Consider the following 26,720-nt stretch of genomic DNA (forward strand, 5'->3'; position numbering starts at 1 on the left):
TTGAGAAAATTATTTCATTTGATTTTTTTCCCAGATGCCTTCATGGATCTCAGAGTGTCCCCTGTTTGACTGGAGATATTTATGTACATAGAGGAAATGTTTTAAGAGATGGTACTGTCCAGCCTGGCAGCAGTGGCATACACCCAATCCCAGCAGAGGCAGGAGGATCTCTGTGAGTCTGAGGTCAAGCCCATCTACAAGAGCTAGTTCCAGGACAGGCTCAAAAAAAAAAAAAGAGAGAGAGAGACACAGAGAGAGATAGTACAGTAAAACTAGAGTATTATTAACTTGAATTGTTAGTATAGGAACCTTCTTTTGTCATGAGTTTTCTTTGCCTTAAAATTCCTTATCACATTGCTCTGGTCTAGATCCCGGATTTTTCTTGAAGGTCCCTGAATGTAGCTGTGGAGGAGTTTTAGGTCACGAGGTATCATTTTGTCCAGCCATACTTCTGTTTTGGCATGCTTTCTCCTGACAGCCCCTAGGCAAAGGGCTGTCTTATTATGGATGGCAACCGTCAAAACCACCTTTTCTTTTCATATAGTGGTTATTTTTTGAATTGTGTTATCATAACAGACAATTTAGTAACTCAGATGTTATTTGCGGACTGATTTATGTGACACAGTTCCTAGTGACCTCACTCAATCATTTTCTACTTCCTTCAGTCTGTAGCAATTAAGGTGACTATTGGATAGTCCCTCAGTATGCCAAAGATGCTTGGATTTGATCTTTATGGCTTGGGTATGATCTTTATTTTAGATACTCCTTACATGTTATTTCACTGGGAGTGAAATTGTGGTCTGATGGTCTCGATTAAAATATTATGTTCCCACCATCTCATCAGCGTGTACAATATTTTGCAGTAAAGTAACCAAGGAAACTAATGCAATAGCCCTTCTGCACACGCATATCACAGGTACACCCCCACACAATGCTTACATGGTCACTGAAACGTAACTTTAAAGAGCATGAATTAATGAAAAGAAGTCATCATTCAACTATGTCACAATCTAGATTTGTACATATTTTCTTATAATTTGACTCCTAGTGGGAACATTTGGGAGGGAGAACCCAACGCTGTTTAGATTGTGTTTTCAATGCATCACAGCAGGTGATAAATAAAGCCAGTGGTAGTGATATTAAAATGGTAACTGTTAGAACTTTCACGTGAAATGATCCCTTTCACCATCATTTTAACAACAAATGCATGGAATCTGCTTCTGAGGTTGCTTAAAGGCTGTGTTAACTCAGCACTCTGCATCCAAAATGTTTGGCATCCTTTGACAACCCCTGACTAAACAACTTTCATCTGTGTGTCTCTGAAATATTAATCTATTTAATTCTATGTATTTTAGCTATGTATAGAGGCTTTGATCTTCCACTTTTTTCTTCCTTGGTATTTTACCCTTTACTTTTGAGTCTTTGAATGTTACTGAAGACTACTACCAGTAAATTTTACGTATTATGCTCTATTATATTATTTTTCAATAATTTGAAAAATCTAGATTCTTTTTAATATATCTAGTTAGTTTTTCCTTTATTTACTCTTACCCTCTTTTCTTTGTTTATAGCACATCCTATCCTAACACAGGCTCTTCGTGTGCTGCCTCTGATGATGCCCTGGCCTCAGTCAGTTGCCAATGGACTTTCATATTAATATATGTATATATATATATATATATATATATATATATATATATATATTACTCTGATGACTTTCCTTCATCACCCTGTCTTATTTCCCTCTCATCCCTGTCACTCTGTCTTTTTAGACAATGCTATTTCGGGACTATCGTCTGAGAATTTACTGTAGCTTCAACTTGAATATTTCTAGGCAATTTAAATGAATTAATTACGGAGTATATAAAATGACATTTGTAGTTCAAATATAGCACAAGAGACTTCTCCTTTTCTCATTTTGTTTAATCCATAATCTTGGCAGTATTTGTGGTGAATTGCCTGACTCCCAGCCATCGATATTCAGGCTCTTGCTCAGAAGACTCCTGCTCCTATTCCTGCCCACTTGCCGCCGCCACAGGTAGCCATTTTATTGGCTTCTGGTTTTACTGATGGGCCTCTTTTTGAGAAGAAGAAAGTCATACTCTTAAGTATACTCTCATTTTTCTCTTTGTTAAAGCCACTACTTGCATTATTCTTGTTATATATCTTTATCAGTCTAATTCAGCATTATCAATTAGCATTTACCTTCTCACTGTTGTATCAACAAATTCAAACTATATTTTGAACTGTATTACTGTGTGCTTGTGTTTACACATGTGTGAAAAGCATCATGAGTGAAGGTCAGAAGACAGCTTTCTCTTCTTCCATTCCTGCATTTATATTTCCTCCAGCCCTCTTCTGCTGTGGAGGACTGAGGCAGCTTCCTCTAACTTGAGATTTAAAATATCATTTCTGTGAATAATCTGATTCTTATATCCTGTTATAATACTGAATGTACATCTTCTAAGTAAATAGCTAGAAATTGAGTGTGTGGTTTTGTTATATGTCACTAATAATCTTCTTTTCATATGAGAAGTTTGCACATTATCAAAATCTAAGTGAGAAAGGATTAGATATTGTGTAGTAGAAATCCAGTGTCTGCAAGTCTCCAGGGTTGACTCCAGCATTAAAAACCATTGTGAGTCATTTTTTTCTTGATTTATTTGCTTCTCATTCTTTGTTTATAAAATTGTTAATTTCATGTTTAATGTCCCTTGTTTTATAATAATTGTTATAACATTCCTCATTCACTTCACATATATCCTTTCAACCTGCCAAAATGCCATCCCAACCAACATCTCAAAATAGCATTAAATTATTTTGGGCCATATCCATAGCAGCAAATGTGAATCAGAGAACGTCTGTGTATTTTGGGGGTCCATTTAACCACTCCCTTTGATAAGAGGACCTAGAATTTAGTAGCAATTAAACATGCTGCTCTAATTTGAATAATCTCTCCATTTTCATCTGTATCTTCCTCAATAACATGAAATAGAAACTACAGAATTTATCTGAAGTTCTTGAAAGAGCTATATTAGTAAAAATAAAGGAACATGGGACTAAGTATTGTAACATATTCCTTCACTTATTTGTCAATATTGTCAAAACCTTCCACCCATGAGTGTTTTCTTCTACCACATAGGAAAGCAGTAAAAGTCATAAGATAAAAAATATTTAAGACACTGTAGTTTTAACTATAAGATGACCTTGCTCATCAAAGTATCATAACACATTTCTAGGGCCAGAATTTAAATGTTATATTAAACAATGAGAACATACCTGTTTTTATTTAATAAGAACAATATAATAATAATTCTTCTCTAATATTATCTTCTATAAATATATACATATTTGTGTGTTTGTGTGTGATTATATAACAGTCATCAAAGAGCATTAATCAGAAAACACCAAAACAACATGCCATAAATTCTGTTTGAATTAGTTCATTTTCTAGGCACATGGAAGGATACATATTAAAACAGTGGCATAACAGAGCTTTTGCACTGGGAGGTTTAGAGTCGGTGATACTACAGATGCAACTCCTAAAGTAAGCAAAATAGCTATTTTATTATTTTTGCTTGTTTCTTTGTTTGTTTTTTATTGATTTTTATTGAGCTCTACATTTTTCTCTGCTCCCCTCCCTGCCTCTCCTCTCCCCTTCAACCCTCTCCCAAAGTCCCCATGCTCCCAATTTACTCAGGAGATCTTGTCTTTTTCTACTTCCCATGTAGATTTGATCTATGTAAGTCTCTCTTAGTGTGCTCATTGTTGTCTAGGTTCTCTGGGATTGTTGTTTGTGAGCTGGTTTTCTTTGCTTTATGTTTAAAAACCACTTATGAGTGAGTACATGTGATACTTGTCTTTCTGGGTCTGGGTTACCGCACTCAAAATGGTGTTTTCTAGCTCCATCCATTTTCCTGTAAAATTCAGCATATCATTTTTTTCTGCTGTGTAGCTATTTTTAAATGATACCTCCACATTTCCTTAATGTCTCAACACCAGGACTCCATACATCGTTGAAATCCTTCTCCTCCAGGAGCTTCTTCTGCACCTCTCAGGTGCCCCTCTGAATCCTAACAGAAAAGACAAGGCCATTAATAATGGCATCCTAGTTTGTTGCCAAGTGACCAAGAAAGACTAAACCAGCATTTATAGCTTTATGGGCTGGCTGCAATGGTCACGGGAAATCATGGAATACATATTTATCACAGGGCACTCAAGAGGTCTTTCATGAGAGCACTGGTTTAAAAGCTATTTTAAATTTTATCACATAATGTGTCAATCCATGTGACAGTTCATGTTTAAATACTAATTGATGGGGTACACTCTTAGGAAATGTTATTATTCATGTTGGCTAATTCACAACTAACCAGGTGGCACAAATTCAGATTATATGTTCAATTACTTTAGAATGCTGTTTGTCTTCAGTTTTCTGTCACCAGCCAAATGTTTCTTTGTCACATATGTGTAATGAATTTTTATGGCGATTATGGGGCTATAAATCACCATGATTTTGACCTTCTACAATAAGCTTTCCCTGCCTAATATCACTTAAATCATAAATTTATAGTTTCCAACTACCAGCAAATAATGTTATAAGCTAATACTTTGAAAATAATTTATGTAATTTCTACAGCTATATATAATTCAAATTTAAAGCATGGGGCTAAGCTATGTTCTCCACAATAAATTTCATAAGCATAAAAGTGGATACAATGTCATGTGAAACAATGCAGAATTATCTCCATCTTCTTAAAGATATTTTTGTTTAGGATAATAAAAGACTTTTTTCCATAAAAAATTTTCCTCTGTAAAAAGGCGAGAGATAATTTTTATTATAATTTCCTTCCAGAAATACCAACCTCACTGACATTTCACTTCACATTTTAACTATGAATTCAGGTCTTAGCAGTGAGGCTTTGAAAATTTTCTGTTTGAGTGGAAAATTTGCCTGCAATGCTGAATGGATTACCATGCCTTGGGCAACAGCTCCCTCTATGCTCCATCACCCAGATAATGACTGTGTCTTCAGCAATACTGTGGCACTTTGTATAGTGACAAATACTCTTTTAGAAACAACACTAGGGTGATTCAGAGCATTGGCAGTAGAGGTTTCTGGTTGCTGTTATTTTTTATTCAAAAATGCCTCTTATAGTTGAAACATGTTTTTTGTTATTTGATCTTTAGTTTTGAATAATCCAATACTAATTTTAACTGTATCTCCTACATACAATTAGGTATTAACATAATAAGGAACTGGGGTCAAAAGGCAGACAGGGTGAAGCACAGTCACATAGAGGATAAATTTCTTTTTATCTGAAATCGTGGATTTTCAGTTGTTTTGATGTTTTACTAATAGGAAAATATTAAGCTGGCTAGAAATTTTAAAATAAAGTACAATAATGGGAATACCTTTTAAAGGGGGAAATGAAGCGATTTACCAGTAGGGAGAATGAGCTGAGGATCCACTCACTCTGGCAGCATCTAACACGACTAAGAAATTACAAAAGACTTGCAGAGTTGTGCAAGGAGCTCCGTGAAAACAACGTGAAGTTCCACAGCTGGCTTTGCTTCTGTTCAGGGAGAGCAGAGTTACAGGAACAGAAGAGCCAACCTACTCCTTATCTGTAGAAAGGAGTGGCGGGCTGCATTCCTGCCTGGCTCGCGCATGGCTAGCTTTATACCCGAAATAACAACACACAAATTGTATTCTTTTAAACATTGCCTGGCCCTTTATCTGTAGCCTCTTATTGGCTAACTTTCACATCTTGACTCAACCCATTTCTAATAATCTGTATCTCACCACAAGGTCTTGGCTTACCGGAAAAGATCTTAACCTGTGTCCATCTTGGAGGGGAGAGCTATCATGTCTGCCTCACTGCCTTCTTCCTTCCAGCATTCTGTTGTCTTCCCCACCTACCTATATTCTGACCTGTGAGGCCAAGCAGTTTTCTTTATTAATTAACCAATGAGAGTAACACATAGACCGATGACCCTCCTCCATCACTTATCTGACACCTACATCATTCATTCCTGTAGATTTAAGATGCAACATTGGAAACTTCAAAAACATAGTCCTTGAAGTCATATGGGCAGCGTGTAGACAGAGTTCTTTCCAATTATGTTACTATTCTTCATTGAGTAACAAATCCCTAAGTTTCCTTGTAATGGATGGATTATTGAGACTTGCATGTAATAATTGTATATGAAGAATTCTTGTATATGAATGTAGGTTTTCTGGAATTTACAGGTAAATTTGTGCCTTCATATAAAATTTATAACCTAATATCTTTCAAGAGACTTCTAAGGGAGAAATGTAAATACACAAGCCGGGGCCAGGGGTGAAGGGGAGAGAGAGGGAAAGGTATTATCAGACAGGGAGAAGAATAAAGTGTATTGTAAAAAGCAAATGTTTGTAACCACACTGAAGACAAATTAATACACTCAGTTTCTTAATCAAATTATTTCTACAAACACTTAACCGAATTGAATATTTTCTATTTTATATTATCATCAGAACTCCTAGAGCTAAAGCTACAAGTGGTTGTGAGTGCCATGTATGGGTGCTGAGAACTGAATAGGGCCCTTTGCAGGAGAAATGTTTGCCCTGAACCACTATGTCATCCCTCCAGGCCTATCTCCTTCTCTACTTTTATTACTAAGAAATATGTAAACTTGTTCAATTTATTGCAAACTTGAAGTACAACCAACAAATGTCTGGCTCCCAAAATTTTGATCTATCTTTTTCACTATTTATTTTATTTGTATAAGTATGAGTGCTTTATTTGTATGCAAGTATTTGCATGATATATGTATGTGCCTGGTGACTGCTGAGTCCAGAAAAGGGCATCAAACCTTCTGGAACAGGAGTGACAGATGATTATTAAGCCATTGTCTTTGTGCTAAGAATCAAATATGGGTTCTCTACTGGTGTAACAAGTACTCTTAAGCTGGTTATTTCTCAAGTCCCAAAAAAGATGTTGCTCTTAAATTTCTTGTGACATTGCCTTCTTGTTCTTTTGACACCATCTCATTTTTTATTTAAATTGACTCCTAAACAGGGTACACATATAATATATAATATATGGTCTATGTAAAATATCACTCTTATATGAAATATAATAATTTTATAAATTGTTTTCTGCATCAATTCATTATCTAAACAAAAATGTTCTAGAGAACAAGATGTTTGTCAAGATGCTCAATAAATTTTCTAAGAACTGTCATATAAAAATGAGTTTCACAAGTAAAAAACTGTATTCCCTTGACCTAGAACAGAAAAAATAAATACATATGTACATGCACAGCAGAAATGCAAAGCACAAATGTACACATACAAATGCTGAGTTGATAGGGAGGGAGAGAAATAAAAAGAGAGAGAGAGAAATCTTTTTGAATTTCAAAATGTGTTTTATCTCAATATATACCAAAATGATTATCGAAGCCTCTCCTTTTGTAAGAACCTATAAAATTGATTAAATTAAAATATTTTTTTAAAGTTACTGTTCACCGTTGCCCATGAAAAGAATGAGTGGTATCTACAAATTCTAGAGAAAAGTGAAAATTTTTATAAGGAAACATGATAGTTCATATATCATTAAAGAAGAACATATAATTTCATTTTCAGACATTAATTATAGTAACTATTGTTAGAGAAAAGAAACTACCAAGGATAAAAAGAATCAGAGAAAATTGTTTACTTTACATTTTTTCTATGTTTATATATATATATATTTTTACTTGTTTAATAAAAAAGCTTTTTTATTTATTTTTCCATTCAGAAATTACACTTCCTCCCCTCCTCCCATTCCCCTTCTGCTCCCCCACTTACTCTCCTCCCTCTCCCTCCCTCCTTAAGAGAGGACAGGGAACCCTACACTGTGGGAAGTCCAAGGCCCTCCCCCACTACATCCAGGCCTAGGAAGCTTTGCATCCAAATAGACTAGGGTCACAAAAAGCCAGTACATGCAGTAGAAACAAGTACCAGTGTCTTGATCAATGGCTTCCCTGTCAGCCCCCATTGTCAGCCACATTCAGAGAGTCCAGTTTGATTGTGTGCTTATTCAGTCCCAGTCCAGCTGGACTTGGTTAGCTCCCATTAAAACAGACACACTGTTTCAGTGGGTGAACCAACCTCTCAAGGTCCAGACTTCCTTGCTCATCTGCTCCCTCCTTCTGCTTTTCAAGTGAACCTTGGGGGCTCAGTTGGTTGCTCTGATGAGTGTCTCTGTCTCTATCTCCATCTGTCGCTGGACAAAGATTCTATGGTGATATCCAAGATAATCATCAGTGTGATAGCGGGGCAAGGCCAGTTCAGGCACCCTCTGCTCTTCTGCCCAACGACCTAGCTGGGGACATCCCCATGGACACCTGGGAATCCCTCTAGAGTCAAGTCTCTTGCCAACCCTAAAATGGCTCCCTTAATGTAGATATCTTCTTCCCTGCTCCTATATCTGCCCTTCCTCCAACTCCACCCTCCCACTTCTCCAAGCTCTTGCCAGTCCTTCCTTTCTCCCTTCTCTCTCCCCTCTCCCCTTCCCCCACCCTCCCACATCCACCCCCATGCTCCCAACTTTTGCCTTGCAATCTTGTTTGCTTCCAATTTCCAGGAGGATCTATATATGTTTTTCTTTGGGTTCACCTTGTTAATTGGCATCTCTATGCTTGCGAACTATAGGCTTAATGTCCTTTGTTTATGGCTAGAGTCCACTAATGAGTAAGTACATACCATATTCGTTTTTTTCAGTCTGGATTGTCTCAATCAGTATAGTGTTTTCTATTTCCATCCATTTGCATGCAAAATTCAAAATGTCATTATTTTTTATAGCTGAGTAGTACTCTAATGTGTATATATTCCACACTTTATCTATTCTTTCATTGAGGGGCATCTAGGTTGTTTTCAGGTTCTGGCAATTACAAACAATGTTGCTATGAACATAGTTGAAAAAATGCTTTTGTAGTATGATTGGGCATCTCTTGGGTAAATTCCCAAGAGTGGAATTGCTGGATCCTGAGGGAGGTTGACTCCCAGTTTCCTGAGAAACTGCCACACTGATTTCCAAAGTGGTTGCACAAGTTTGCATTCCCACCAGCAATGGATGAGTGTTCCCCTTACTCCACATTCTCTCCACCACAGGCTATCATTGGTGTTTTTGATTTTAGCCATTCTGACAGGTATAAGATGGTATCTCAAAGTTGTTTTGATTTGCATTTCCCTGATTGCTAAGGAGGTTGAACATGACCTTAAGTATCTTTTGGCCATTTGAACTTCTGCTGTTGAGAATTCTCTGTTCAGTTCAGTGCCCCATTTTTTAATTGGGTTAATTAAAATTTTCATGTCCAGTTTCTTGAATTCTTTATATATTTTGGAGATCAGACATTTGTCTGATGTGGGGTTGGTGAAGATCTTCTCCCATTCAATAGGATGCCTTTTTGTCTTAATGACATTGTCCTTTGCTTTACAGAAGCTTCTCAGTTTCAGGAGATCCCATTTATTCACTGTTGCCCTTGTTGTCAGTGCTACTGGGGTTATACGTAGGAGGTGGTCTCCTGTGTTCATGTGTTGTGGTCTACTTTCCACTTTCTCTTCTATCAGGTTCAGTGTGGTCAGATTAATATTGAGGTCGTTAATCCATTTGGACTTGAGGTTTGTGCATTGGTGATAGATATGGATCTATTTTCATTCTTTTACAAGTTGACATGCAGTTATACCAGTACCATTTGTTGAAGATGCTTTTTTTCTTTCACTGTATACTTTTAGCTCCCTTGTCAAAAATCAGGTGTTCATAGGTTGTGGTTTAATATCTGGGTTGTCGATTCGATTCCACTGATCAATGTTTCTGTTTTTATGCCAATACCAAGCTATTTTCATTACTGTAGGTATGTAATAGAATTTGAAGTCAAGGATGGTAATGCCTCCAGAAGTACTTTCATTGTATAGGATTATTTTGGCTATCCTGGGTTTTTTGTTTTTCCATATAAAGTTTATTATTGTTCTCTCAAGTTCTGTGAATAATTTTGATGGGCTGTCCACTCTCTCCATACCTCTTCAATATAGTGCTTTATGATAAAGGTCTTGGAGAGATTGGGGATACAAGGTTCATTCCTAAATATAATAAAAGCAATATACAGCAAGCCAAGAGCTAACATTAAATTAAATGAAGAGAAATTCAAAGCCACCCCACTAAAATGAGGAACAAGACAAGGCTGTCCACTTTCTCCATACCTCTTAAATATAGTGCTTAAATTTCTAGCAATAGCAATAAGACAACATAAGGAGATCAAGGGGATTCGAATTGGAAAGCAAGAAGTCAAACTTTCATTATTTGCAGATAATATGATAGTGTACATAAGCAACCCTAGAAACTCTACCAAAGAACTCCTACAGCTGATAAACACCTTTAGTAATGTGGCAGGATACAAGATCAACTCCAAAAAATCAGTTGCCCTCCTATACACAAGGAACAAAGAAGCAGAGAGGGAAAAATCAGAGAAACTTCACCTTTCACAGTAGCCACAAATAGCATAAAATATCTTGGGGTAATTCTAACCAAGGAAGTGAAAGATCTATTTGACAAGAACTTTAAGTCTTTGAAGAAAGAAATTGAAGAGGATACCAGAAAATGGAAGGATCTCCCATGCTCTTGTATTGGTAGGATCAACATAGTAAAAATGGCAATTCTACCAAGAGCAATCTATAGATTCAATGCAGTCCCCATCAAAAAAAGCTTTTTTAAAAAAAATATTTTTTTTTTTTTTACTGGAGAACTAGACTTGGGTATCTTCCAACTAAAGAGCTATGGTGACAATGATGAAAAGAATAGAACTCAAAATGTAGTCAGAAAGTAGATGATGCTGTCAGGGATTCACAGCTACATCTGCTTGTATGTAAGATTACAACAACAAAACAAAATTAGGTCTAAAAGTACTCATGTGTGCATGAATTGAAAAATATGCCTCCCCATAATCTGAAACAATTGGTGCTTTGTAATTAAGAAAGATAATTTAATACAGACTAAGTTAAGTAATAGATTTTTTCCCCACAAGTAGAAACAGTGTCATCTCCCCCACAACAGAAAATATAGAATCATAGCATTACAGAAAAAATTCAGAAAGCCATTTTTGAGGCACTGTCACTAAAAATCAATGTGTAACTTCACTGCAGTACACATTAAGGTGTATGCTAGATTTTGTATTTTTCACCTTCATTACCTTAATGTTTAACATTCTACCAAGGCATGTTTTCACTTGTTTAAATCTCAAGCTTTGCTCAAGAAACTCCCCTGCCCATAATACCTTTATCCACATTTAATGATTCTAATAGCAGTATACTAACCTTTCCAGTCTCATAAAAACTTAAATACCAAGGCATTATAATAGTATTCATTTATTATATTTGATATCATCAAATACCCAAGACTGACATCACCTAGAAATCCTCCTATCTTTGCTTCCAATGTGCTAGGATTATGTATGTGTTTCACTATCCCTTGCTATGTGTATGTGATGGTTTGAATCATGACTTGCCACATCGGCCCATACTTGGGACCCAGTTGGTGGAACCCTTTGCCAAGGATAAGGAGGTATGACTTTGTTGAAGGAAATGTACTCATCACTGGGGATGAGCTTTTAGTCCCAAACAGATTCATGACATTCTCAGTGTTTTCTCTGTCTCTTCCTTATGGTTCAAGATATAAGTTCTCAGCTGTTCCTGCTGACATGATTGTCATTCCTCTGCCATTATGGACTGTAATTCTCTGGAACCATAAGTCCAATTTGTAGTATGAGGGCTGGCTTGTTGGGGTTTCTGTCCCACCCAGTACCCCAACAAGCCAGCAAGTCCCAAGGAAAAATCACGCACAAGACTCCATAAGGTTATAAACTGATTGGCTCATTAGGTCAGGCTACTTATTAGCTCTTATAACTTATGTTACCCCATTATTCTTATCTATGTTAGCCACATGGGCTCATTACCTTTCTCAGTGTGACAGCTTACATGTTGCTTCTTCCGTGGTCTGCACAGGAATGGCAGAGGAACCTCTCTGCTTCCCAGAATTCTCCCAGTCTCTTTGCTCCACCCCTACTTCCTGTCTGGCTTTCCCGCCTATACTGCCTGCCTGGCCAATCAGCGTTTTATTAAAATATGATTGACAGAATACAGATAATTCTCCCGCACCATTTTAAATGCTTTCTTTAATAAGTTGACTTGGTCATGGTGTTTTATCACAGCAATGGAAAAGTAAATAAGATACTCCATGGAGGTTGTGGTTCACCTTTTGTCCTAGTACTGTGGATTTTGAGTGTTATAATACAGATAACAGAATTTCAGCTGCTAGGGTAGAGGTGTTGTCACTGTGAGAGAAATGCCCTTTTCGGGGTTGATGGCTGGAGCAAAGAAGTTCCAATTCAGGCAATAGCATATAAAATTTTGCACTGGTAAAGCAAATGATCACAGGGTAAAAGTTCATCCTACAACCCAAAGAACATTGAGCAGCAACATAGGAAAGGAATTGAGGACAGTTATAGTTGATAACAAACAAAATAGGGTCTTATGGGCACAGCATTATAATAGAACAAGTAGGAGCTTAAAAGTAGCTCAGTAGTAAACAATTGTTCTTGTAAATGACTCGATTGTTTTGTTTTGCTTTGTTTTGATGTTTGCTCCCCACCCCCACCCAGGACCAATGTTGCAAAGCTTGCAACTCTCTATAACTCTAAGGAATCCAAGGCACTCTTTTGGCCACTTTTGGCATGCACACATGTTAGTATGCACACACACACACACACACACACACACGCACACATACAAGCTCCACATGCGTAAGTAAAACTAAATCTTTAAATAATAGAACAAGCTAATCATATCTTGCTATCCTGTTTTTTTTTTTTTCAGTCCTCTAATGAAATACATAATCCCAGAGATCAAGGAGATGTTTTAGGCAGACAAATCTCACCAGTATGCATATGCATGTATGCAAATATGCACAGTCAATAATCAATTATCAAGAGCCCATTTCCATCTCAGCATGACAGATATGTTGAATAGTGAACAGCCAGTTACCTACAAGAAAATCTTTTATTTAAACTGTTATTAATATTAACTAACTGAACAAGTATTGAATTAGCTTAGTTTATTGTCAGAGGATTTAGAAATCTTTTGAACAGATATTATCTTTCACGAATCCAAGTTGTTTCAGGCTTGGTTCTAAATCCCTAGCTCCAATTATTTTTAAATAAATATTTCTTGATAAATATCAGTGTTCTTCCATTTTCAGTGTGAGGAAACTTGAATAGCCTGTTGAAAACTCAATCACAGTTGTTAAATTTGGAACTCTTACATATAAATGGTAATGTAAAAGTTTATGAATTTTATTCTGGGGTTACTATTTTAAGTGACATTCCATTTGCAAACATGTATTTCTTTGTCTGTCTGACCTAAGCTCAATGGCCTGAGAGTAGTCATGATTCTAAGGAAGACAATATGTAAAATGCCTCAAAGCGGGTATATGGAAATGTTCAGCGTTTTGAGTTGATACTTAAATAATAAAAAATATTTAAATAAAAGGGAATCCTGGAGGCTGGAGAGGTAGCTCATCATCTAAAAGTACACGATGCACTTGCGGAGGACTTGAGTTCAGTTCCCAGCACACAAACATATACACATAATGATAAAATAGAAATAAATATAAGGAAAGGAACTATGAAAAATTTTATAAGTAAAGGTAATTTTTGTTTGCAAAACTTTAAAACTAAAATATTTTTGTTTAAAATTTCCCCTCTATCTTCTCCCTCCAGCAGTCTACATGGTGCCCCTTCAAATTAAGTGATTAAATATAAGTGATTATATATGTGCATATATTCATATATGCACAAATAAATAAATAAATAAAGGCAGATATATCTAGTGTTGTTATATGTATATGATTTCAGTGCTGACCACTTAGCATCTGATAACCTAACAGAGGAGTCAGACCTGGGAAAGACTAGCTCGCCTTCACCCAGAAGTTAATTGCCTATAATTCTTTGTCTAAGGGAGGGGCTCAATGAGATTCCACCTTCCACGTTAGCAAGGCTTCTGATGTCGTTGTCATTGCTTAAGTAACTGTCGGTAACAATTTTATTAAAATTTCCATGTCATTTCTCTGAGGCACAGTCTCATAGTAAACCTCTTCTGTCCTTTACCCCTATAGTCTTTCTGTTCCCCGAGCCTTGTATGGGACAGAAATGTTGAAGAGTCATCCACTGGGGCTGGGTACCCCACAGTCTATTGTTCATTTTATCTTGATGACATGTGGTTTTCTGTAATGGTCCCTGACTGCTGAAACTTTTTACACTATCTTTCCCTCCCGACTCAGGAAAACTCTGCCGTGAAATAGAAGATTGCAGGGATATTTGTAAACCATGGACAATATCAATCCTTTCTTATCTTTCCCTTAATGACTTTCTTTTATTATGTTGAGAGTTATAATAAATTTTGTAAGTATTTGGTAGCTGTCTGATAAAAATTTAAAAGAGACGTGATGAAATTAAAGTAACATTAATTGTCCTGCAGTTTTACTTGAGAGTTATTGATCAGTAAGAGACAACGAGGGAACTGTCATGAAAATTAGAAAGAATTTGCTAGACCATCCTTGGTGGCACTGGTGCAGATATGATCTGTCTTCAGTCCAATGGATGCAACAGCACAGAAATGAGTCAGGGAAGAAGCTGAGGCTGAACTTCTCCATGAGCATCTTCAGCTTTGGCTTACTCGAGAGAGGAGCATAGTTTCCTAGACAACAAAGAAACAGGACGTAAGTGAGCCATAATTGTTTTCAGTGAATTGATTTTCAGAGTTCTCTCCCAGAGACACCTGTAGCTGAGCCCTTTCCAGATACTTCCTCACAGAAGTCTCATGACACCATATGGGCGAAACCAAAGTCAAGGGGGCAACCTAAGATTTAATGGATGGCTTTAGTTGCAACTGAATATTCGAATGAAATTAAAGTGTTTAACAAAAATGGCTGTGTCATGCTACTTAAACTTAAAAAAGTAAGCTTGAACAACCAAAAGAATCCAAACTAGAAAGCTACAAGTCGAACTCCAATGACTACATGAATTGTGAACAGGCCAGTTTCCTTCTCCCAGGCTGTTTTTACAAAACATCTCTAAGCCTGAAATATCACCTAAAACCAAACTGAAAAGTCATGTAAGAATTGTTGAGATTTCCCCTCAATAGTTTAGAAGCAATAATTCAGATAGGCACAGGCGTAAGTGGATTGAAGAACATACTTCACTTTTAAAATTGATAAAATGAAATCAAAAAGCAGGCATAAAATAAGTGAAAGCGGGATGCATTTCTAGAATTTCCAGAGATAAAAACAGCCTTTTATTCTTCATGTGAGGCTGAAAGCATGCTTTATATTAGACATTTTTTATAAGAGCTAGATTTTTATAGTTGAAGTGACTTGAACCTTACATCAAGAAGAAATGGATGTTAGATAAGATTTGGAGGTTAGGTGGTGAAGATGTTGGTGGAATGATATCTTTGTTTTATCTTTGCAGCTATTTAGATCAGAGATCATCAATAGTACTTTACTTGGCCTTCCTCTTCTGCCATTATCTAGGACATTTAGGTCATCATCAAATATTATCAAAGCTATCTCCAATATAGATCCTTGCTGAGTGCAGTGGCACCTGCTTTTAATCCCACAATAAGGAGGCAGAGGTCAGCAGATCTCTACCTGTGAGAGGCTAGTATGTGTTCTACACAGCAAATTCCAGGCCAACCAGGGTAACATAGCGTGACCCCATCTCAAAAACCCACCAACCAATTTTATAGTGCCTTTTCACAAGTAGAGCTGATATTTCAAGCATGGGAGCATCATTTCACATTTGGTTGATACTGTATCTTTCTAAATGATGCCCGCATCTTCACAGCTAACTTTCAAAAATCTCAAAGTATTACAAAAAGAATATTCATTTTTAAATGAGGATGTAAGTAATGCACTTTGATTTTTAGTTATTTTGATAAACTTTATTGAAATGTTGTGTTAGCAACTTATATTGTAACCAGATGCCTAGCAAGAAGTTATTTATGGGAAGAAAGGCATATTCAGCCTACGTTTTGAGAAGGTAATAGTGTTTCTTGTTAAGAAGGTTTGGTAACAGGAGGCTTCTTGTTGACAGAAGTATAGTTAGGGTGCCTCACCGCATATCTTGGAGAAGAGAAGGATCAATAGGAAGTACTATAAAACTATGAAAGCTAACCTCTCTCTCTCTCTCTCTCTCTCTCTCTCTCTCTCCCTCCCTCCCTCCCTCCCTCCCCTCCCTCTCTCCCTCTCTCTCTCTCTCCCTTCCTCCCTTCCTCTCTCTCTCTCTCTCTCTCTCTCTCTCTCTCTCTCTCTCTCTCTCTCTCTTTCTCTCTCTGTAATTCATTCCCACTAGTGAGGTGCCTCCCCCTGAAGCTTCCACAAACTCTCAGAACAACTCCGGCTGAAGTCTAGTGTTCACATACTTGACCTTACCAGGCAAGTAACAAACTGCAAATGTATATGTCAATGAAGTGTGATTTTATGTTAAGTGAATTTAGACTTAGACAGTTGGACAGTCTTACAACATTCATCACAGTCACAATATTGGACATATTTATAGACTGTAACGCCCCCTTCGCCATCTGAGGCACAGTCATTTCCTCTGTTCTTAGATCATGGCAAAACTTAACAGCCTGGCACTACTATCTTTATTTCATTAGAGTACAAATGTCTTGAAATTTGTGCCTGCTTTCTTACTTACTTGATAGTTATAATATGAATCTGTATTATGCTATTAATCAGACGTACTTTCCTTTCCATGGGTATAACCATATGCATGTAGCACTTTTGTTGATGGACATTTGAAAACCCTCCATTCACAGCTGTTACAAGTACCATTTTCCATCCATGTATGAGTCTTTGTATGGATTTAAGACTTATTTCCTTTCCTGGAGTAGCACTGCTTTCCTCCTTGAAATATTTAACATTAAAGAACCATAATTGTCTTTCAAAGGGATTGTAAGAGTTTGTATCTGCACTAAGTGTCAGGAACTGTTAGGATTTTTGACACTCTCCCATCTACTGGGTATTTTAAGCATTTTCATCTCTCTCTGTCCATTAAGTATGTGCAGTACCTCATGATGAAATTAAATCTGTATTTTTGTAATGAAGGATGGTGTTAAACTTCTTCCTTTTGAAATTCCCAGGCATCTATTGTCCTGTGAGACGTATTGGTTAAACTTCTTGACAGTGCTAGTAGTTAGAAATATAATTGGCACAAAGCCTTCCATTTTATTAATAAGTTCCTCTGCTTATGTCTTACATCTGCTTTAGAGATTTCTTTTGAAGATATGAAATTGATAAAGTCAAAGTCATGACTTTTCTTTTAGAAGTCTGGTTTTCTGTGTCATTTTGAAAAAGTTTCACATACTACAGTGGCAGAATAGTAGCTTATTTAATATTTTCTTATTTGTTTGAGAATTCTAGTTACATATATACATATACATAATCTGCCTTAATATAAAAACATTTCTAGGTGAGGTGCAGGTTTATTTAACTTTACCTTCTGTGAATATCCACTTTTTACAAAACCACTGATTAAAATGTTGATATTTTCTCAAATAATTCTCTAGGGGTTAGCTATGGTTTGAATATGAAATGTCACCCCCAAAAGCTAATGTTACAATGGTTTGATAGCAAGCTGTTGAATCCAGTTACTGAAACACAGTTATATCAGAAGAAGTCTAACATAGTTGTTGAATTTCCAGTTTCATGTGTTATTGTAAGATGATATTGTTGAGAAATGAGGCCTATCAAGGGACCGTGAAAAAAATCATGTGGTCATGTTCATCTTTGGGCCCATTCCTTTTACTCTGGTTCTTGTCTATTGTGTTTTATTCTTACACATGCCCTTGATAGTCAGTCTGGCCTCAGTGGTAAATGCCTGCAATTAAAGCACTTGGGAGGAAGAGGTAGAAAGATACTGAATCTGATGCCAATTTGGTAGGCTACAGGGTGAGTTAAAGCAGCCTGAGGAATGTACTAAGACTGACTTTGGTGGAAGAAATAGAGGAAAAAAATAGAGTGAGAGGTGGGGGGAGGGAGGGAGGGAGGGAGAGAGAGAGAGAGAGAGAGAGAGAGAGAGAGAGAGAGAGAGAGAAATAAAAAAAACCAAAAAACTAAAAATTGTAAAATCACAAGGCTAAAATAATTATTTCTTCCGTTAGTTGTCTCTCTCGGTGTTTATCACAGATATGGAAAGTTAACCATGGCTGCATTCTTGCTGTTGTGGCTGTTGTTGAACATCAAGTATCTTATTAAGCGATTTCTGGATCTTCTATTCTATTGAGCAATCAAACTATATTATTATTCTCATTTCATTATTCATTATATAGGAACTGGTTCAAGAAAACTGAGGATCTCCACTGTTTTGAAAGATTTTCTGTTACTGCTGATTGAATTCCAATATTCATTGAAAATAATGAAAAAGAAATAGAAAGAATAGTCTGTTAGAGTTCTCTAAGGGAAGGGTTGTGAATCTCAGGGTTCCTTTAACTATTGAACCTTCCAGTCTGGGGTGTAATAGGTTAATTTGTCATTTAATTACTGCACATTGTTTCATTGTCGTTGTAGGGATCACAGATGCAGAATAACAATCTATCCTTAAAAGTTTAATAGTCACAAAATTATAAACAGTGTTTTAGTTGTTTATTTTTAATTCTTCATTGTAAACATCTAGTGACATAATTTGCTTTTGTATATTGGATTATATTCTACTAGTTTCATAAGTTTGCATATTTTCTTTTAAATGCCATTGCAATAGTTTTTTTAAAGAATTTTCTACATGTATGGGAAATAAATATAATTTCACTGTGTAGCAGTTTCCTAGGCTGCCGTATCAAAGTACCATAGACTAGGAAACTTAATACAACAGAAATTTTCTGAGAAATCATCCACACTGATATCCAAAGGGGCTGAACCAACTTGCACTCCCACCATCAATGCAGGAGTGTTGCCTTTACCCCACAACCTCTCCAGCATAGGTTGTCATCAGTGTTTTTGATCTTGGTCATTCTTACAGGTATAAGATGGACTCTCAGAGTTTTTCTGATTTGCATTTCTCTGATGACTAAGGATGTTGAACATTTCCTTAAGTGTCTTTCAGCCATTTTAGATTCCTCTGTTGAGAGTTCTCTGTTAGAAACAGCCTTCCTCAAAACCCAGCAATATCACTTTTGGGTATATATTCAAAGGACACTCAATTGTACCACAAGGGCATGTGCTCAACTATGTTCATAGCAGCACTGTTTGTTATAGCCAGAAACAACCTAAATACCCCTCAATCAAAGAAGATAAGGAAAATGTGGTACATTTACACAATGGAGTACTACACTGCAGAAAAAAATAATGACATCTTAAAATTAGCAGGCAAATGGATGGAACTAAAAAACATCATATTGAGTGAGGTAACCCAGATCCTGAAAGACAATTATTATATTACTCAACTCACTCATAAGTGGTTTTTAAATATAAAGCAAAGAAAACCAGTCTATAAATCACATCCCAGAGAACCTAGACAGTAATGAGGACCCTAAGAGAGACATACATGGATCTAATCTACATGTAGTAGATTACATGTAGATTAGATACATGTAGTATTAGATACATAGTATACATAGTATTAGATACATAGTATACATATTATGTATACATAGTATACATAGTATTAGATACATGTAGATTAGATACATGTATCTAATAGTATTAGATAGTATCTAATACTATGTATACATAGTATTAGATACATGTAGATTAGATACATGTAGTATTAGATACATAGTAGTATTAGATTGCATGTAGATTAGATACATGTAGTAGATTACATATAGATTAGATACATGGATCTAATCTACATGTAGTAGATTACTACATGTAGTAAAAGTACTACAAGTAGTAAAAGACAATATTTCCTGAGTAAATTGGGAGCACAGGGACCATGGGCAGGGTTGACGGGGAGGGGAGAGAAAGGGAGGGAAGCAGAGAAAAATGTATACCTCAATAAAATCAACTAAAAAAAATACCAGAAACTTATCATCTTGCTATCTTAGAATGGAAGACCAAATCCAAAACTTTACTTTTCTGTGTGCTTTTTGAAAGTGATGTAGGAGAAATCACCCAGTTCATCCTTGTTACTGATGTGGAAATTTGATCTTCACTGTTTACAGTTTTTGACTGAAGGGGTGGTGACTTCTCCACCTTGGGATTTAGTACGTCACTAGCTATGAAACCTACCATCAGTATACAGAAAGGAACTGAAAAGTGTGAAGAACCATTGATCTGTCCAGTCCTGTACCTAGTGCTAGGTAACATTTATAATGTACAGGAAGAGAAATAAAATGAAATTGATATGTCATTCTAACAATAAATGTTTTTCAAAGTTGCTCAAAACATTTTTAGTGTAAAAATTTCTCCCTATAAAATGCTCATAACAGCAATATTTGTAATATCCAGAACTTGGAAACAATTAATTGGCCTTCAGCCAATGAACAGATAAAGAAAATGTGGAACGTTTACACAATGGAGCATTACTCAGTCCAGTGTTTGGCTGTTGATATCTGCATCTGCTTTCATCAGGTACTAGATGTGGCTTCTATGATGACAACTGGGTAGTCACCAATCTGATTATAGGGTAAGGCCAGTTCAGGTACCCTTTCCACTATTGCTAGGAGTCCTATCTCAGCCATCTGGAACTCTCCTGTTCCCATCCCCATCCCTTTCATTCTATCTCTCCTCCCTGTTTACCCAGGAGACCTTAACTAGTTCCTTGTCCTGGGGTCCTCCCTGTGTGTCCCTCTTAGATCCTCCTTTATACCTAGCATCTTGGGGTTGTAGATTGTAACCTGGTTATCTTCTGCTTTACTTCTAATATCCACTTATGAATGAGTACATACTGTGTTTGTCCTTCTGGGTCTGGGTTCCCTCACACAGGGTGGTTCTTTCTAGTTCCATCCATTTGCATGTAAATTTCAAGATGTTCAAGATGCCATTTTTTTTAATGGTCGATGGAAGCAGATGCAGATATCAATACCCAAACACTGGACTGAGTTCCTGAAGTTCAGCTGAAGAGACAGAGGAGGGATCAAATGAGCCAGGGAAGTCAAGATCATGATTGAGAAAACCACGGACAGCTGACCCGAGCTAGGGGGAAGCTCATGGACTCTGGGATGACTGCTAGCAAACCTGCATGAGACTGAACTAGGCCCTCTGAATGTGGATAACAGATATATGGCTTGATTGGTTGAGGGGGGCCCTGGCAGTGGGACCAGGACATAGTCTGGGTGCATGAATTGACTTTTGGGGGCTTATTCCCTATGGAGGAATACCTTGCTCAGTCTTGATACAGTGGGGAGGGGCTTGGTCCTGCCTCAACTTTGTATGTCAGACTTTGTTGACTCCCCAAGGAAGGCCTTGCCTTCTCCGAAGAGTGGATAGAGGGTAGAAAGGGGGAAAGGTGAGAGTGGGAGAAGGGGAAGGAGGGAGAACTCAGGTTGGTGTACAAAAAGAAAGAAAAACTAAGTCATAGTTTTAAAGTGTTAATAAACTCAATTACAAGAAATACACAAGATATTACTGGAGGCACTGATTCATATGCAGCTGCTAAAACATTTTACAAAAGATGGAGTTTGCATTGGTCAGCTTACCAATATGTAAATGAAATACCCAAATCAATTAATTTACAAAAAGAATATATTTATTTCATTTTACAGTTTGGACGTGGGCATTTCAGCCCCTAATTAAATTATCTTATTGCTTTCTTCCTCTGACAATTGCGACGATGGTAGAAAGAGCTCAGAGGTGAGCAAAGTGCTCACCTCATAAACCAGAAAGGAAAAGAAAAAAAAAGAAAAATGAAGTGGCTTCAATACCCAGAGAGAGGATGTTCTGGATCATCTAAGGGCCCCAGTGACACCTGAAATACTCAGGTCCTGAACATCTCTCAAAGGTGCCAACTTCTGTACCACGTTCTCTTCACATGTGGACCTCCGGTTGAAACATATCCGAACCACAGACAGGCCTTAGCCTTCTAAAAGCATTTCAGCCTTGAAAGTATCCCTGCAGCATTCTGTCCCAGGATGCATATGTTACAGTACCCTTCACTCTTTCATTGTGAATCTATTTGTAGCATCTAATTTTGCGTTGAGTCCTTAATGAATTGTTCTCAGTGTGTTCATATTTTAATTTTGTACTCTCTTCCCCCCTTATTATACTAGCTGACCTTCGTGTATTTGATGGATGGGAACCACTATCCACGCAAAATTCACGGTAATTACTGATCTGAGTGTTAATAAGTATTTATTCTCATTTTATTAGCAATGATGTTATACTGGGATACAGAAATGTGTGAATTGATAATGGGCTCCAAAAAAAAAAAAAAGACTTTGAAACAGTTGCCAAAAACCTAAGTAAATACAGCTAGCTTCTTTTTAAAATCTCTTGCTAATATAAACAAATAAATGTTGCTAAGGCAATTTTTCAGTTACAATGACAGAGCATGAAGAATAAAGAAATGTGATATTCTGTCTATAATTTTCGGGTGAAGATCATTCTAAGATCCTGTAAACACATTTTTATTTTGTTTGCTTTGCTTCAAAAGAATGTCTCAGAGCCCTGACTTAGAATAGCTATGGCTCTTTTTCTTTTCCCTGGAGATGCTAGATAAATGCTTGCAGCAGACAGAAGTAGTTTGTCCAATGACCTCAGACCATATTCTGATATATAGGTTACCAAGAAGGTTATACTTATATCCAAGTACAGGCCTTCAAGTTGCGTACGTGAACAACAATTGGTCCTGATAATCCATAAATTGCAGTACTTGTGACAAAGGCAATGGGGCTGTAGGATAACAACATGGTGGCTCGCCTTGGAGCACTGAACTGTTAGATGTGAAAATCGCCTTCCAAATGAATGGTTTAATTAGTTAGTCTATTTATCCCCCGGTAGCAACAAATATGCTAAGGTATCAATCAATAAGATGCTTCATTGCTGATGTCCAAAGACTCTGTGCAAAAAAAAGGGAAAAAAAGGAAAAAAAAATCACGTGATACATATGATACATTTTTTTTGATCATTAAACGGACTATGGTTTTCAAATATTGGGCTAAGAAATGAAACTGGGAGGGATTTTGAGTTTAGTCTTAGATACCAACCCCTGTGAAGACTTTACTGAGGCTTTTAACCATGTTGCATATTGGTCTTGTTATACATGTGATACACATGACAATGCTGAACAGTTCCTGAGGGTGTGCGATTAGCTGACATTATGAAATGACTTAAAGACAGGTGCCATGTGAGAGCTGAGTGTTTAATGTAAATCAACAGGGAGCTGATGGGCCCCGCATCTGAGTGCCATGCAGGAGACACACAAATATCTGGAAGTGATAACAGCGACACTTGGAATATAAAGATAAAAGTTCTAAACTCTGGCAACTAATCCAGAGCTCTCGGGACATCCATGTAACCAATTACATAACTTTGTCCTTTGACACACACTGTAGCAAGCTAGAAGCTTTATTTTGATCCTTCTTTTCAGTGGTTTGGACCCAAACACAGAAAGAAGAGTAAAAATCATCCAATTATCCATAATAAGCACCATGCACATAACAACCCTTCAAAGCACACATTCATGAGAAATTGAAGGAGGACTGGGAACCATAGCTGAGAGATAGACTAGGCATGCCCAATATAAAAGGAGAGCAATGGCTTCTTATTTTCTTTTTAAAGAATTACTTAATTTATTTTCCGTGAATGAGTTTTGCTTGCATGAATGTAAATGTGCTGAATGCATATACCCACAGAGGACAAAAAGATGCCAGATGCCCTAAACCTGGAACTGATGGTTATGAGCTCTATTATGTGGATGCTGGGGACAGACCCTGCATCTGTGAGAGGCCAGCAAGTGCTCTTAACGCTGACCCATCCCTGCAGGTGTCACCCCACCCCCATTTTTGAGACAGGATTTTCCTGTACAGCCCTAGCTTTCATGGAACTCATTCTGTAGACCAGAGTGGCCTCAAACTCAGAGATCCACTTTTCTCTGCCTCTCAAGTGCTCGATTTAAAAGTGTGTACCACTGGCACCCTAGCTAACTGTCTTAAGTTTATCTCTGTGTACGTGTGGTATACATGTGTGTATGATGGTTAGAGTGTGAATGTGGGCACAAACCTGCCATGGTACACATGTGGAGGTCAGAGGAGATCCAGTTCCAGTTGCCACCCTTCACTTTGAAGCAGGGTCCCTTGCTCATTTCTGTTTATCCTGTGCTAGCTAACCAGTGAGATTATAGGCCTTTCCTGTGCCTGTCTCCTATTTGGCAATAGGAGCCATGGCATCATAGGTGAGTGCAGCTGTATGTAGCTTTATTCGGATGGTCTGGGGTTGAACACAGACACTTAGGACTGTATAGTAAATGTTGTGTGTGTATCGCAGACCTGAAAGCACAGGAAGTTGTTTTTAGTCGTTAACATATACTACATGTTGGATACGACGTGTTTCTGAAAAGTTCTTGTATTGAAAGCTTGGTCCTGAGCGGGTGGATCTGATCACAGAGAGGGGATTGAATGGTGACTGCTCTGACAGATCACGAGACTAATCCCCTAATGCTGTCATAAGTTAGGGACATTATTGAAAGCTGAGAGAAAACTCCTGAGGTGCCAATGTCTTTTATACTTAAGTCTTGGGTCACCAGCAATGTCAAAGCTAGATTGCTTGGTGTCCTTCTTCAATGTTTCCATTTTCTCTGTTTCCAGGAAGCTTTGAAGTAAACAGTGCTGGTCCATCATGTGCAACATTGCATATCCTCTACTGCAGGCCCAAAACTATGGGGCCAGGGAACCATGGACTACAATCCCAGCAACTGTGAGTCATGAAACTCTTCCTGTGTGAAGGCTTATTTGTCTTAGCTATGCGTCATGAATTTCTAACATGATACATTAACAACTGCAACACATTGTGAGTCTGTGTTGGCTAAGGAAAGACATTATATGTATAGTTCCCAGACCCTTGAGGTAATAACTTCTTGTTGTGTTGTCTCTGACAGAAGAAGGAAAGAAGTGGAACAACCCATAGGTCAGTGTTATCCTCAGAGAAGCACCATTTGGACAGCTCATTTATTATGACAGTTAGCAGTTAACTTGTTTGATCTAAGAGTCCCCTCCTGCCTTCTTCCTCATTTGTGATTTAAAAGTGGTTAGAGTCATTAGAAATATAATTCAGGATAGACTGCTTGCCTAAACATATGGGACGCTCTATTTTATTCCCAGTACCATAAAAATATGGTTAGAATATTAAATAAAATGGTTCTCATAATTTAGGATAAGAAAAGCTGGCAAGAAACAAGCCAAGCCAAGGGGCTTTTATAAGTAAGAAAACAAATGTCTATACATCAAAATATATGAGATATGTAAACAACAAATAGGTTGTATACAGCTGTGATCAGATGCAAAAATGCAGTAAAGAACTAGTTTTGTTAAAATAATTTTTCCACAAATATATGAGACTAAAATACATAATTACCAAAAAATGAAGAACTTAATAAAGTCAAAGAAGTAAAATTACTAATAAACAGGAGATATTTGTAAAATTATAAAATAATATCCAAATGAAAAGTTTGAAAATATAAAAAACAATTGCCAACAAATTATATGACTTAGGAAAATTTATATACCCAGGTTCAAGAGAAATTGAAAATATCCCTGGTGCTATGAGACAAAGAAGTAAAATTGTGTTGGTTTTAGGTTCTGATGGCCTTATCACCTGAGCAGAAACTGTATTTTGAAATCAGAGGTTCAAGTGTTACATTTTTCAAAATGACGAAAAATAAGACCTTTGAGCCTATATTTTATATTTCAAGCAATATTACTGAAGATATTTTATACCTATGTCGATCTTATGTTCTATTTAATACCTCCCATCTTTAATTCTATTTTAGACATTCACATTAATATTGACTATTGATGTATCCATTTAATGTATATCATGACTGTAATTGTCCTATTTTTAGAATATGCATCATTTCACTTGTCCTCAGTGTGTGCTTCTCTGGTAGTCAGGGAGCATTCTGCTTACATCATTTTATATCTAAGCTTATCCAGGACTCTTCTGCGTAAAAATTGTTTTAATGTGTGCCTTGGATATTCTAGTGCATGTTTTAATTGACCCAATTTTTTTGTAAAATTGAACTACTCTATGGCTTCAGACTTAGTTTTGTATTTCATTATATTTAACACTCACCCATATATTATACTTTTTTTATTATTTACAATTTGTTTTCTTTATAAAAAAATTGTTTATTCAAGTATCCAAAAACACTCTTTCCACTTCCTCCCCTCCTCCCAATACCCTTCCGCTCCCCCTACTCCCCCCACTCCCTCTCCTCCTCTCTCACTATTCCCAAGAGCAGTCAGGGTTTCCTGCCCTGTGGGAAATCCAAGTTCCTTCCCCCTCCCTCCAGGTCCAGGAAGGTGAGCATCCAAACAGGCCAGGATCCCAAAAAGCCAGTCCATGCAGACGAAACAAGACCCAGTGATATTGTCAATGGCTTCTCAGTCTTCTTTTGGACCTTGGGGGCTCAATCAGCCCCCATGTCAACCACATTCAGAGAGTCTGGTTTGATGACATGCTCATTCAATCCCAGTCCAGCTGGCCTTGGTG

At 37.1% G+C, this 26,720-nt stretch overlaps 1 long non-coding RNA gene across 1 annotated transcript in view; it reads left to right on the forward strand.

The window, feature by feature from the left end:
* The window catches only part of LOC125417514 (uncharacterized), a 58,361-nt gene extending 33,187 nt beyond the window's left edge, over positions 1-25,174 (forward strand). The window contains exons 5-6 of the long non-coding RNA XR_015734925.1: positions 22,283-22,334; positions 24,818-25,174. This is a non-coding gene — a long non-coding RNA (uncharacterized LOC125417514). The remainder of the gene's footprint in view (positions 1-22,282; positions 22,335-24,817) is intronic.
* The last annotated feature ends 1,546 nt before the right edge of the window (positions 25,175-26,720 follow it).

This window comes from Myodes glareolus, chromosome 14 (genome assembly GCF_982192425.1).
Source record: "Myodes glareolus chromosome 14, mMyoGla1.1, whole genome shotgun sequence".
NCBI lineage: Eukaryota > Metazoa > Chordata > Mammalia > Rodentia > Cricetidae > Myodes > Myodes glareolus.